The sequence below is a fragment of the Pongo pygmaeus genome, chromosome 12 (genome assembly GCF_028885625.2).
Source record: "Pongo pygmaeus isolate AG05252 chromosome 12, NHGRI_mPonPyg2-v2.0_pri, whole genome shotgun sequence".
Taxonomy (NCBI): Eukaryota; Metazoa; Chordata; class Mammalia; order Primates; family Hominidae; genus Pongo; species Pongo pygmaeus.
The window spans coordinates 38,876,384-38,888,387 of NC_072385.2; the positions used below are offsets into that span (position 1 = coordinate 38,876,384).

The 12,004-nt window shown below is 41.7% G+C and overlaps 1 protein-coding gene and 1 pseudogene across 10 annotated transcripts in view; one reads left to right on the top strand and one right to left on the bottom strand.

Annotated features, from left to right (window-relative positions):
* LOC129028448 (E3 SUMO-protein ligase RanBP2-like) overlaps positions 1–12,004 on the bottom strand; it is a 121,563-nt gene that overhangs the window by 74,950 nt on the left and 34,609 nt on the right. The window lies entirely within an intron of this gene.
* On the top strand, positions 7,030–10,434 carry LOC129030735 (cytochrome c oxidase subunit 7B, mitochondrial-like; annotated as a pseudogene).

Consider the following 12,004-nt stretch of genomic DNA (forward strand, 5'->3'; position numbering starts at 1 on the left):
CCTCTTTACTCTCCCCTCTCCTCTCTTCCCACAGAAGAGAAAAGTCTTGGCCAGCCATGGTGGCCCATACTTGTAATCCCAGCACTTTGGGCCACCAAGGCGGGAGGATTGCTTTAGCCCAGGAGTTTGAGAGCAGCCTGGGCAACATAGTGAGACCCCTGTCTCTACAGAGAAAAATAAATTAGCCAGGCATTGTGGGACATGTCTGTAGTCCCAGCTACTTGGGAGGCTGAGGTGAGAGGATCACTTGAGCCTGGGAGGTCGAGGCTGCAGGGAGCCATGACTGCATCACTGCATTCCAGTTTGGGTGACAGACCAAGACCCTGTCTCAAAAAGAAAAAGAAAAGAAAAGAGTCTCTCCCACAGCCATGCTACCCCAGCTGTACTACCTGGGGTGCTGGGCTCTCAGCCACCCCATCTGGTGTCTCATTAGGTTATGTGCACCCAGAGTTCACTGGCTCTGAGTCCAAAAAACCATAGCACCAAAATTGCTAAGAAATTGTAGTCCTTGTGGCGTGGACTGCCTTTTAAGTTTAGTGCCCTAGGACACCAGAGCACTTTGGCCCATGGTGGCAAGGCTTGCTGGAATTCAGGTTCTGACAACTAGGATGGATAATTCCCTTCTGGCTATGGCTGGTCTAAATGCTGCCTCCGAGGGTACCTGCTGAATTCTGCTGTGTGTTGCTTTCCGATGTTACAGGGAAGCACTGAGTTCCAAGGCAAAGTCTCACAATCACTGCACTCTCCCTCCCCAAATCACACAGATTCTCTCTTGTCATGAGGCTGCTGCTACTACTGGGGAGATGGGGGAAAGGTGGCATCAGCAGTTCAAGACTGTCTTTCCTTCCCTCTTCAGTGCCTCTTTCCTTGATATGATGTTAAAAACCAGGTACTGTGATCACTCATCTGATCTTTGTGTCTTATGAAGGTGCTTTTTTATGTAGATAGTTGTTCCATTTGGTGTTCCTGCAGGGCAGAGGGTTGGGTGATGCTTGCTGGAGGGTTCTATTCAGACATCTGCTCTGCCTCCTCCTCTAAAAGCTCACTTTTGAAAAAAGTGGTACAGACCAAAACCCACCCGCCCATGGAAAAGGAGGAACTAGGTGGTAAGGAAACAGGTGCACAAAGTGGTGATTACTTTTTTAAAAAAATATAATCGATACAGGTATTTTCAGTATATAATCATATAGAAAAGTTGCCCATTTGGGGGGTGTATAGTTCTTTTTTTTTTTCTTCTTTTTTTTGAGACGGAGTCTCACTCTGTTGCCAGGCTGGAGTACAGTGGCATAATCCCGGCTCACTGCAACCTCCGCCTCCTGGGTTGAAGCAATTCTCCTGCCTCAGCCTCCTGAGTAGCTGAGATTACAGGCACGCACCACCATGCCCAGCTAATTTTTGTATTTTTAGTAAAGATGGGGTTTCACCATGTTGGCCAGGATGGTCTCGATCTCTTGACCTTGTGATCCACCTGCCTTGGCTTCCCAAAGTGCTAGGATTACAGGTGTGAGCCACCACACCCAGCCAGGGCGTGTATAGTTCTACAATTTTTGGTTTTTTTTTTTTTTTTTTTTAGATGGAGTCTCACTGTGTTGCCCAGGCTGGAGTGCAGTGGTTCAATCTCAGCTCACTGCAACCTCCGCCTCCTGGGTTCAAGCGATTCTCCTGCCTCAGCCTCCTGAGTAACTGGGATAGCAGGCATGCACCACCACGCCCAGCTAATTTTTGTATTTTTAGTAGAGATGGAGTTTTGCCATGTTGGCCAGGCTGGTCTCAAACTCCTGACCTCAGGTGATCCACCCGCCTCAGCCTCCCAAAATTCTGGGATTACGTGTATGAACCACCCGCCTGGCCAGTTCTACAAATTTTAAGACACGTATGTCCAGATTCATGTAACCACTACCACAGTAAGGATACGTAACAATTCCAACATTCTAAAAACTCATTCATGTTATTACTTTATAGTTATACCTTCCACTCACCCCCTTACCACCGATTACACACTATATACCATATAAATGGAATTATATGTTATGTAACCTTTTGATACAGGCTTCTTTCATTCAGCGTAATGCCCTGGAAATTCATCCAAAGTTGCTGCTTGTAGAAACAGTTTTTGTTTTCATTGCTGAATAATATTCCACAGTATGGATATACCACTAGTATATTTACCATTTGTAGGACATTTGGGTTGTTACCAGTTTTTGGTGATTATGAATAGAGCTTCTGTAAACATTTGTATAAAGGTTTTTCAATGGACATAGTTTTAATTTTTCTAGGACAAGGGTCAACAAACTATAGCCATAGCCTGTAGGCTGGCTGCCTGTTTTGTTTTGTTTTTTGAGACGGGGTCTTGCTCTGTCACCAGGCTGGAGTGCAGTGGCGCAATCTCGACTCACTGCAACCTCCACCTCCTGGGTTCAAGCGATTCTCTTGTCTCAGCCTCCCGAGTAGCTGGGACTACAGGCGTGCACCACCACGCCTGACTAATTTTTTTGTATTTTTAGTAGAGACGGGGTTTCACTGTGTTAGCTAGGATGGTCTCGATCTCCTGACCTCATGATCCGCCCTCCTTGGCCTCCCAAAGTGCTAGGACTATAGGCGTGAGCCACCGTGCCCAGCCATTAATTTTAATAAAGCTCAACTTAGCCATTATTTTCTATTATAACTCATCCTTTTGGTGTCATGTCTAAGAACTCTTTGCCTAACCCTAGGTCAGTAAGATTTTCTCATATGTTTTACACTCATATGTTTACATATTTTCTCATATGTTTGTAAATTGATTTGTAAAATCAATTTACAAAGATTGCTGTAGCATCTTTGTAAATATCAAATGCCCATATTAGTGTGGATTTATATCTGGACTTTTTTTTTTTCATTGATTTATGTATCTATCTCTTTGCACATACCTCACTTTCTTGATTACAATAGCTTTTTTTTTTGGAGACAGGGTCTCATTCTGTTGCCCAGGCTAAAGTGCAGTGGTGCAATCTAGGCCCACTGCAGCCTCTGCCTCCCAGGTTCAAGCAATTCTCCCACTGAGTAGCTGGGACTATAGGTGGGCACCACCATGCCCATCTAATTTTTGTATTTTTTGGTAGAGACAGGGTTTCAGCATGTTGGCCAGGCTGGTCTCAAACTTCTGACCTCAAATGATCCACCCACCTTGGCCTCCCAAAGTTCTGGGATTACAGGTGTGAGCCACTGTGCCCGGCCTACTATAGCTTTATAATAAGGTTTAAAGATGGTAGTGTGATTCCTCCAAGTTTATACTTGTCAAAATTGTTATCACATTCTAGTTCCTTTGATTTTCCACCTACATTCTCTAATTTAATTATCTATATCTATGAAAAAATCTGCTAAGAACTTGATTGGAAATGTGTTTGATCTATAGATCAATATGGGGAGAATTGACATCTTTACTGTGTCTTCCAATTCATGGGAATGGTATGTCTCTCCATTTATTTAGATCTTCTTCAGTTGCAACAGTATTTTGTGGTTTTAAGCGTATACATCCTGTACATGTTTTGTTAAGTTATAAGTTCTGTTTTTATAAAGCTAATGTAAATGCTATTTTTTTTTTAGATTTCAGCTTTAAATTGTACATTGCTGGTATAGAGAAATACAACTTCGTATCCTGTGACACTGCTAAACTTACCTATTCTAGGAGATTAATTGTAAATTATTTGAGCTTTTACACATAGACAGTAATGTTATCTGTGAAGAGGGACAGTTTTAGATCTTTCTTTCCAATCTGTATGCCGTTTACTTCTTTTTTTTTTTTTTTTTTGTCTTATTTCAACATCTTGAACTTCTAGTACAATATTGAATAAGACTGGTGTGAGAGGATATTCTCTCCTACTTAATGATAAAAGTCTTTTTGATCTTAAGGGGAAAGAGTTTCACTGTTAATTAGGTCATTAACCACCATGCCTGGCTGTTTTGTTTTTTATTTTTTAATTTTTAGTAGAGATGAGGTATCATTATGTTGTCCAGGTTGGTCTCAAACTCCCTGGCTCAAGCGATCCTCCTGTCTTGGCTTCCCAAACAGCTGGGATTACAGGCTAGAGCCTGGCTAGCTACAGATATTTATAGATGCCTTTATCAGCTGTGCCCGGCCAGCCACAGATATTTATAGATGCCTTTATCAGATGGAGGAAATTTCCTATTCCTAATTTGCTGATGGATTTTATCATGAATGTACATTGAATTATGTCAGATGCTTTTTCTACATCAATTGATATGATCATGTAATTTTTCTTCTTTACACTGTTAATATGACTGCATTGATTGATTTAAAATGTTATACCATCCAGCCGGGAGCAGTGGCTCACGGCTGTAATCCCAGCACTTTGGGAGGCTGAGGCAGGTGGATCACCTGAGGTCAGGAGTTCAAGATCAGCCTGGCCAACATGATGAAACCCTGTCTCTACTAAAAATACAAAAATTAGCTGGGCATGGTGGCAGGCACCTGTAATCCCAGCTACTCAGGAAGCTGAGGGAGGAGAATCGCTTGAACCTGGGAGGTGGAGGTTGCAGTGAGCCGAGATAGCGCCATTGCACTCCAGCCTGCGGACAAGAGTGAAACTTTGTCTCAAAAAATATATATATATATGTTATACCATCCTTGAAAGTCCCAGGATAAACCCTATTTGGTTGTGATGCATTTGTTTGTTTATTGTGGTAAAATACACATAACATAAAACTTACCATTTTAACTGTTTTTAAGTGTACAATTCAGTAACATTAAGTTTGTTCACCATGTTGTGTAACCATCATCACTATCCATTTCCAAAACTTTTTGATCATCTCAAATAGAAACTCTGTGCCTAATAAACAATTACTCCCCACTCCCCACTCCACAAGCCCCTGGTAACCCTAACTCTACTTTTTGTCTTTATGAATTTGCCTACTAGCATTTTTTGTTGTTGTTTTGTTTCGTTTTTTGAAACAGGGTCCTGCTCTGGCGCTCAGGCTGGAATGCAGTGGCATGATCTTGGCTCAAGGCAACCTTCGCCTACTGGTTTCAAGTGATTCTCAAGCCTCAGCCTCCTGAGTATCTGGGACTACAGGCGTGTGCTATCACACCCAGATAATTTTTGTATTTTCAGTAGAAATGGGGTTTCGCCATATTGCCCAGGCTGGTCTCCAACTCCTGGCCTCAAGTAATCCGCCTGCCTCAGCCTCCCCAAATGCTGGGATTACAGGCATGAGCCACTGCGCCCGACCTCGTGGCTTTAAATGACTGAATATGTATTGACATTTTATAAACTACTTGATTCAGTTTGCAATCTTTTTTAGGGTTTTTGCATCTAATTTCATGAGGGATATTGATATTTTCTAATTTCCCTTCAGATATTCTCTTTGATACATAGATTAATTTAGAAGTCTGTTGTTTAATTTTAAGTGTTCAGGGATTCTCCTATTGTTTGTCTTATTGATTCCTGGTCTACTTTTGTTATGGTCAGAGAACATACCTGGCATGATTTCACTTCATTTAAGTTTGTTAAGGCTTGTTTTATGACCCAGGATATAGTCTATCTTGGTGAATGGTTCTATGTGCACTTGAAAATAATGTATAGTCTGCTGTTTATGGGCAGAGTGTTCCTCAAAGTTCAATTAGATCTAGTTGGCTAGTGGTGCTGTTTAATTCTCCTCTTCTTTGCTGATTTTCTTTTTCTGTTTTTTTTTTTGTTTTGTTTTGTTTTGAGACTGAGTCTCGCTCTGTCGCCCAGGCTGGAGTGCAGTGGTGCAATCTCCACTCACTGCAAGCTCTGCCTCCCAGGTTCACGCCATTCTCCTGCCTCAGCCTCCCAAGTAGCTGGGACTACAGGCGCCTGCCACCATGCCCGGCTAATTTTTTGTATTTTTAGTAGAGATGGGGTTTCACTGTGTTAGCCAGGATGGTCTCGATCTCCTGACCTTGTGATCTGCCCGCCTTGGCCTCCCAAAGTGCTGGGATTACAGGCGTGAGCCACCATACCCGGCCTTCTTTGCTGATTTTCTAATAGTTCTATCAGTGATTGAGAGAGGAGTATTGAAGTCTCCAAATATAATTTTGGGTTTGTCTATTTGCTTTGAGAATTTTGAAGCTGTGGTGTAAGACGCAAACTATTTAGGATTATTATATCTCCTTGGTGAATTAACTATTTTATCATGATGTATGATCCTTTTTTGTCCCTAATGATTTTCATTGCTCTGGAATTTGCTGTGTATGATATTAACATAGCCACACCAACTGTTTTGGTTAATATTTCCATGGTATATCTTTTCCTTTTTTTTTTTTTTGGAGATGGAGTCTTGTTCTGTCACCTGGGCTAGAGTACAGTGGCGTGATCTCAGCTCACTGCAACCTCCACCTCTAGGATTCAAGTGATTCTCCTGCCTCGGCCTTCTGAGTAATTGAGACTACAGGCAACACCACTACACCTGACTAATTTTTGTGTTTTTGTTAAAGATGGGGTTTCACCATGTTGGCCAGGCTGGTGTATATCTCCTGACCTCAAGCAATCCACCCGCCTCGGCCTCCCAAAGTGCTGGGATTACAGGCATGAGCCACTCTGCCCGGCCTCTATTCTTTACTTTTAACCTACATATATAATATTTAAAGCAAGTTTTGGCTGGGTATGGTGGCTATTGCTTGTAATTCCAGTGCTTTGGAAGGCTGAGGTGGGAGGACTGCTTGAGGCCAGTAGTTTGAGACTAGCCTGGGCAACCTGGTGAGCCCCTGTCTCTATAAAAAAACAAAACAAAACAAAAAATCTAGTCAGATATGATGGTACATGCCTGTAGTCTTAGCTACAGGGGAAGCTGAGGCAGGAGGATTGCTTGAGTCCAGGAGTTGGAAGCTGCAGTGAGCTATGATCATTCCATTGCACTCCAGTCTGGGCAACAGAGCAAAACCTTGTCTCTAATACATAAATAAATAAATAAATGCAAAACATTTCTTAAAAAATGAAAAAAATTTTAAAAAGTAAAGCAAGTTTCTTGTAAATAGCATATGGCTGGGCACTGCTTTTATCCATTCTGACGATGTCTTGTAAGATTTAGGTTTAGTCCATTGATGTTTACTGTAATTATTTATGTGTTTGGATATATGTCTACCATCTTATTTTATTTTATTTTTTCTGAGACAGAGTCTTGCCCTGTCACCCAGGCTGGAGAGCAGTGGCGCCATCTCAGCTCACAGCAACCTCAGCCTCCCAGCCTCAAGCGATTCTGGTGCCTCAGCCTCCCAAGTAGTTGGGATTACAGGCGTGTACCGTCATGCCCAGCTGATTTTTCTATTTTTAGTAAAGACAGGGTTTCACCATGTTGGCCAGGCTGATCTCAAACTCCGGGCCTCAAGTGATTCACCCACCTCAGCTTCCCAAAGTTTTGGGATTACAGGTGTGAGCCACTGGGCCCAGCCCCATCTTATCACTTTTTTTTTTTTTGCTCCATTTTTTATCCTTCTGCTTACCACTTTTCGCCTCCTTTTTGGTTATTTAAATGATTTTTAGCATTCTGTTTTAATTCATATATTGGTTTTGAATATATCTCTTTGAATAGTTTTTTAAATGGTGACTCTAGGGATTACAATACACTTAATTTTTCAAAGAATGAACATATTACCACTTAAGTGGAATGTAGAAATCTTACAGCTGGATAGGTATTTTTACCTTTCCCTCTTTACATTATAGATGTTTTCTATTACATTTACATGCATTGTAAACTCCACTAATGTTATAATTTTTGCTTTTGCTTTCTTTTCTCTTTCTTTTTTTTTTTTTTTTTGAGACAGAGTTTTGTTATTGTTGCCTAGGCTGGAGTGCAATGGCGCGATCGCGGGTCACCGCAACCTCCTGTCCCAGGTTGAAGTGCTTCTCCTGCCTCAGCCTCCCAAGTAGCTGGGATTACAGGCATGTGCCACCACGCCTGGCTAATTTTTGTATTTTTAGTAGAGACGGGGTTTCTCCATGTTGGTCAGGCTGGTCTCGAACTCCCGACCTCAAGTGATCTGCCCGCCTTGGCCTCCGAAAGTGCTGGGATTATAGGTGTGAGCCACCACGCCTGGCCTAATTTCTGCTTTCAACCATCAAATGTATTTTTAAAAACAATAATGGATAGATCCACTAGACAGGGACCGTCAAGAAAATACAAGACTTCAACAATGGGTTAAACAAGCTAGACCAAATAGACATCTATAGAAAATTCCACCTAACAATATCAAAATACACATTCTTCTTAAGTGCACTCGGAACACTCTTTAGCATAACCCATATGCTAGAGCATAAGAAAAACTTCAATGATTCTTTTTTCAATAAGCCTTTTGTACTCTAAACCCTCAATAAATTTAAAAGAATTGAAATCATAAAGCATATGTGTTCTGACCAGAATGGAATGAAATTAGAAATCAACAACAGAAATTTGAGAAATTCACAAACATTTGGACATTAAACAACACACTTCTAAATAACCAGTTAGTCAAATAAGAAATCACAAGGGAAACTGGGTGTGGTGGCTCACGCCTGTAATCCCAACACTTTGAGAGGCTGAGGTGGGCAGATCATGAGGTCAGGAGATCGAGACCATCCTGGCTAACACGGTGAAACCTCGTCTCTACTAAAAATACAAAAAAAAAAAAAAAAAAAAAAATTAGCCAGGCATGGTGGCAGGCGCCTGTAGTCCCAGCTAATCAGGAGGCTGAGGCAGGAGAATGGCGTGAACCCGGGAGGTGGAGCTTGCGGTGAGCCGAGATTGCGCCTCTGCACTCCAGCTTGGGTGACAGAGCGAGACTCTGATTCCAAAAAAAAAAAAAAAGAAAAGAAATCACAGGGGAAATTAGAAAGTACACAGGAAATGAGAAGAAATCACGACATGTGAAATTAGAAAATTAGAGAAATTTGAGATGGATAAATGAAGACACAACATACAAAAACTTATGGGATACAGCTAAAGCAACATTAAGAAGGAAATGTATACCTGTAAAGACTATATTTTTAAAAAAATGACCTCTAAAAAGTAAGTAACCAAAGCATACCACTACAGAAAGTCATTGAATCATAAAGGAAGACAGTAAGAGGGGAAGAAAGGAACAAAGGATCTATGAAACAACTAGAAAACAATTTTTTTTTGAGACACCGTCTCACTCTGTCACCCAGGCTGGTGGAGTGCAGTGGCGCAATCTTGGCTCACTGAGACCTCTGCTTCCCGGGTTCAAGCAATCCTCGTGCCTCAGCCTCCCGGGTAGCTGGGACCACAGGTGTGCATCACCTCGTGGGACTAGTTTTTGTATTTTTAGTAGAGACAGGATTTCACCATGTTGGCCAGGCTGGTCTCAAACTCCTGGCCTCAAGTGATCTGCCCACCTCGGCCTCCCAAAATGCTGGAATTACAGGCATGAGCCACTGTGCCCATCTGGAAAACTTTTTTTTTTTTTTTTTTGAGATGAAGTTTCATTCTTGTTGCCCAGGCTGGAGTGCAATGGCATGATCTTGGCTCACGACAACCTCCCCCCCGCTGATTTCAAGCGATTCTCCTACCTCAGCCTCCTGAATAGCTGGGGTTACAGGCATGTGCCACCACGCCTGGCTAATTTTGTATTTTTAGTAGAGACGGGGTTTCTTCATGTTGGTCAGGCTGGTCTTTAACTCCTGACCTCAGGTGATCCGCCCGCCTCGGCCTCCCAAAGTGCTGGGATCACAGGCATGAGCCACCGCGCCCAGCCGGGAAAACAATTTTTTAAATGACAGTGGTAATCCTTACCTATCAATAATTACCTTGAATATCAGTGGACTTGAAAAAAATGATCTCAAATCAATAGCCTGGGGGAACAAAAGAGCAAACTGTGCTTAAGGCAAGCAGAAGGAAGGACATAAAGGTCAAAGCTGAAATTAGTGAAATAGAAACTAGAAAAACAATAGAGACCTCAACAACAACAAACAAGTGAGCGAAAGGCTGGACTAGACATTTTTCTAAAGATGATACAGAAATGTATAAAAAGCGTAAGAAAAGATGCTTAGGCTGGGTGTGGTGGCTCATGCCTATAATTCCAGCATTTTGGGAGGCCAAGGCGTGGTGGATCACTTGAGGTCAGTAGCTCGAGACCAGCCTGGCCAACGTGGCAAAACCCCATCTTTATTAAAAATACAAAAATTGGAATTTGCACCAAAGCAGCAGCTGCATTCCCACAGTTCGATCTTCACCTTCACGATGTTTCGCTTGGTCAAAAAATGCACTAAGTCATCTCCAAGATCAAAGCATTCAGCAAACAATGGCAAGGCAGAGCCACCAGAAAAGTTCACCTGATTTTTATGACAATACGATAATGCTGTATTAGATAGTGGAGCCACTTTCTGTATTACTATATGGACATATGTAGCAACACAAATCAGAATAGAATGGAACCTGTCCCCTGTTGGCAGAGTCACCCCAAAGGAATGGAGAGATCAGTAATCATCCCAGCTGGTATAATAATGAATTGTTTAAAAAACAGCTCATAATTGATACCAAGTTAAAACACTGTGTACCCATTAAGTTATGGCATTATTGAAGAAATAAAGTACATTTTGAAACCTTCAAAAAAAAAATAACAAAAATTAGCTGGGCATAGTGGCAGGCACCTGTAATCCCAGCTACTTGGGAGGCAGAGGCACAGAATAGCTTGAACTCAGGAGGCAGAGGTTTCAGTGAGCCAAGATTGCAACACTGTACTCCAGCCTGAGTGACAGAGTGAGACTGTGTCTCAAAACAAAAACAAAAACAAAACAAAACAAAAAATGCTCAACATTGCTAATCATCATTAGAGAAATGCAAATCAAAATCACAAGGAAATATTATCTTACACCCATTAGGATGTCTACTATCAAAAAAGCAGAAAATCACAAGTGTTAAAGAGGATGCACAGAAATTGGAGCTTTGTGCAATGCAAAATGGTGTAGCTACTACCAAAAACAATCTGATGGGTTCTCAGAAAAATAAAAATAGAATTACCGTATGCATTTCTGGACATATATCAAAAAGAATTGAGAACAGGGTCTTTAAGAGATATTTGCACATTGTACTTTAAGAGATATTTGCTATTTGATTTATAGCAGTATTATTCACAATAGCCAACACGCAGAAGCAGCCTAAATATCCATCAACAGATGAGTGGATAAACAAAATGAGGTGTATACAAATAATGGAGTATTACTCAGCCTTAAAAAGGAAAGGAATTCTGTTACATGCTATAACATGGAAGAACCTTGAGGACATCATGCTAAGTGGAATAAGCCAGTCGCAAAAATACAAATACTGTATGCTTCCACTTATATGAGGTATCTAAAGTAGTCAAATTCACAGAAACAGCAAATCAAATGGTGGTCACCAGAAACTAGGGGGAGGAGGAAATGGAGAGTAGTTGTTTCATGGGTATAGATGTTCAAGTTTTAAAAGATAAAGTTGGGCCAAGTGGTGGCTCACGCCTGTAATCCCAGCACTTTGGGAGGCCGAGGTGGGAGGATTGCTTGAAGCTAGGAATTTAAGAACAGCTTAGGTAACAAAGCAAGACTCTCTCTCTCTACAAAAAAAAAAAAAAAAAAAATTAACCCAGCTCAGTAGTGCACACCTGTAGTCCTCAGCTACTTGGGAGGCTGAGGCAGGAGGATTGATTGAGCGCAACAGTTTGAAGTTGCAGAGACCTATAATTGCACCACTGCATTCCATCCTGGGTGACCGCGAGATCATGTCTCAAAATAATAAATAAAGAAATAAATAAATAGAAATAAAAGATGAAAACATTCTGGAGATATATTGCACAACAACATAAGGCTACTGCATTGCACACTTAAAAATGGTTAAGTTGGGCCGGGCGTGGTGGCTCATGCCTGTACTCCCAGCAGTTTGGAAGGTCGAGGTGGGCCGATCACGAGGTCAGGAGATCAAGACCATCCTGGCTAACAATGTGAAACCCCGTCTCTACTAAAAAATACAAAAAAAAAAAAAATTAGCCGGACGTGGTGGCGGGCACCTGTAGTCTCAGCTA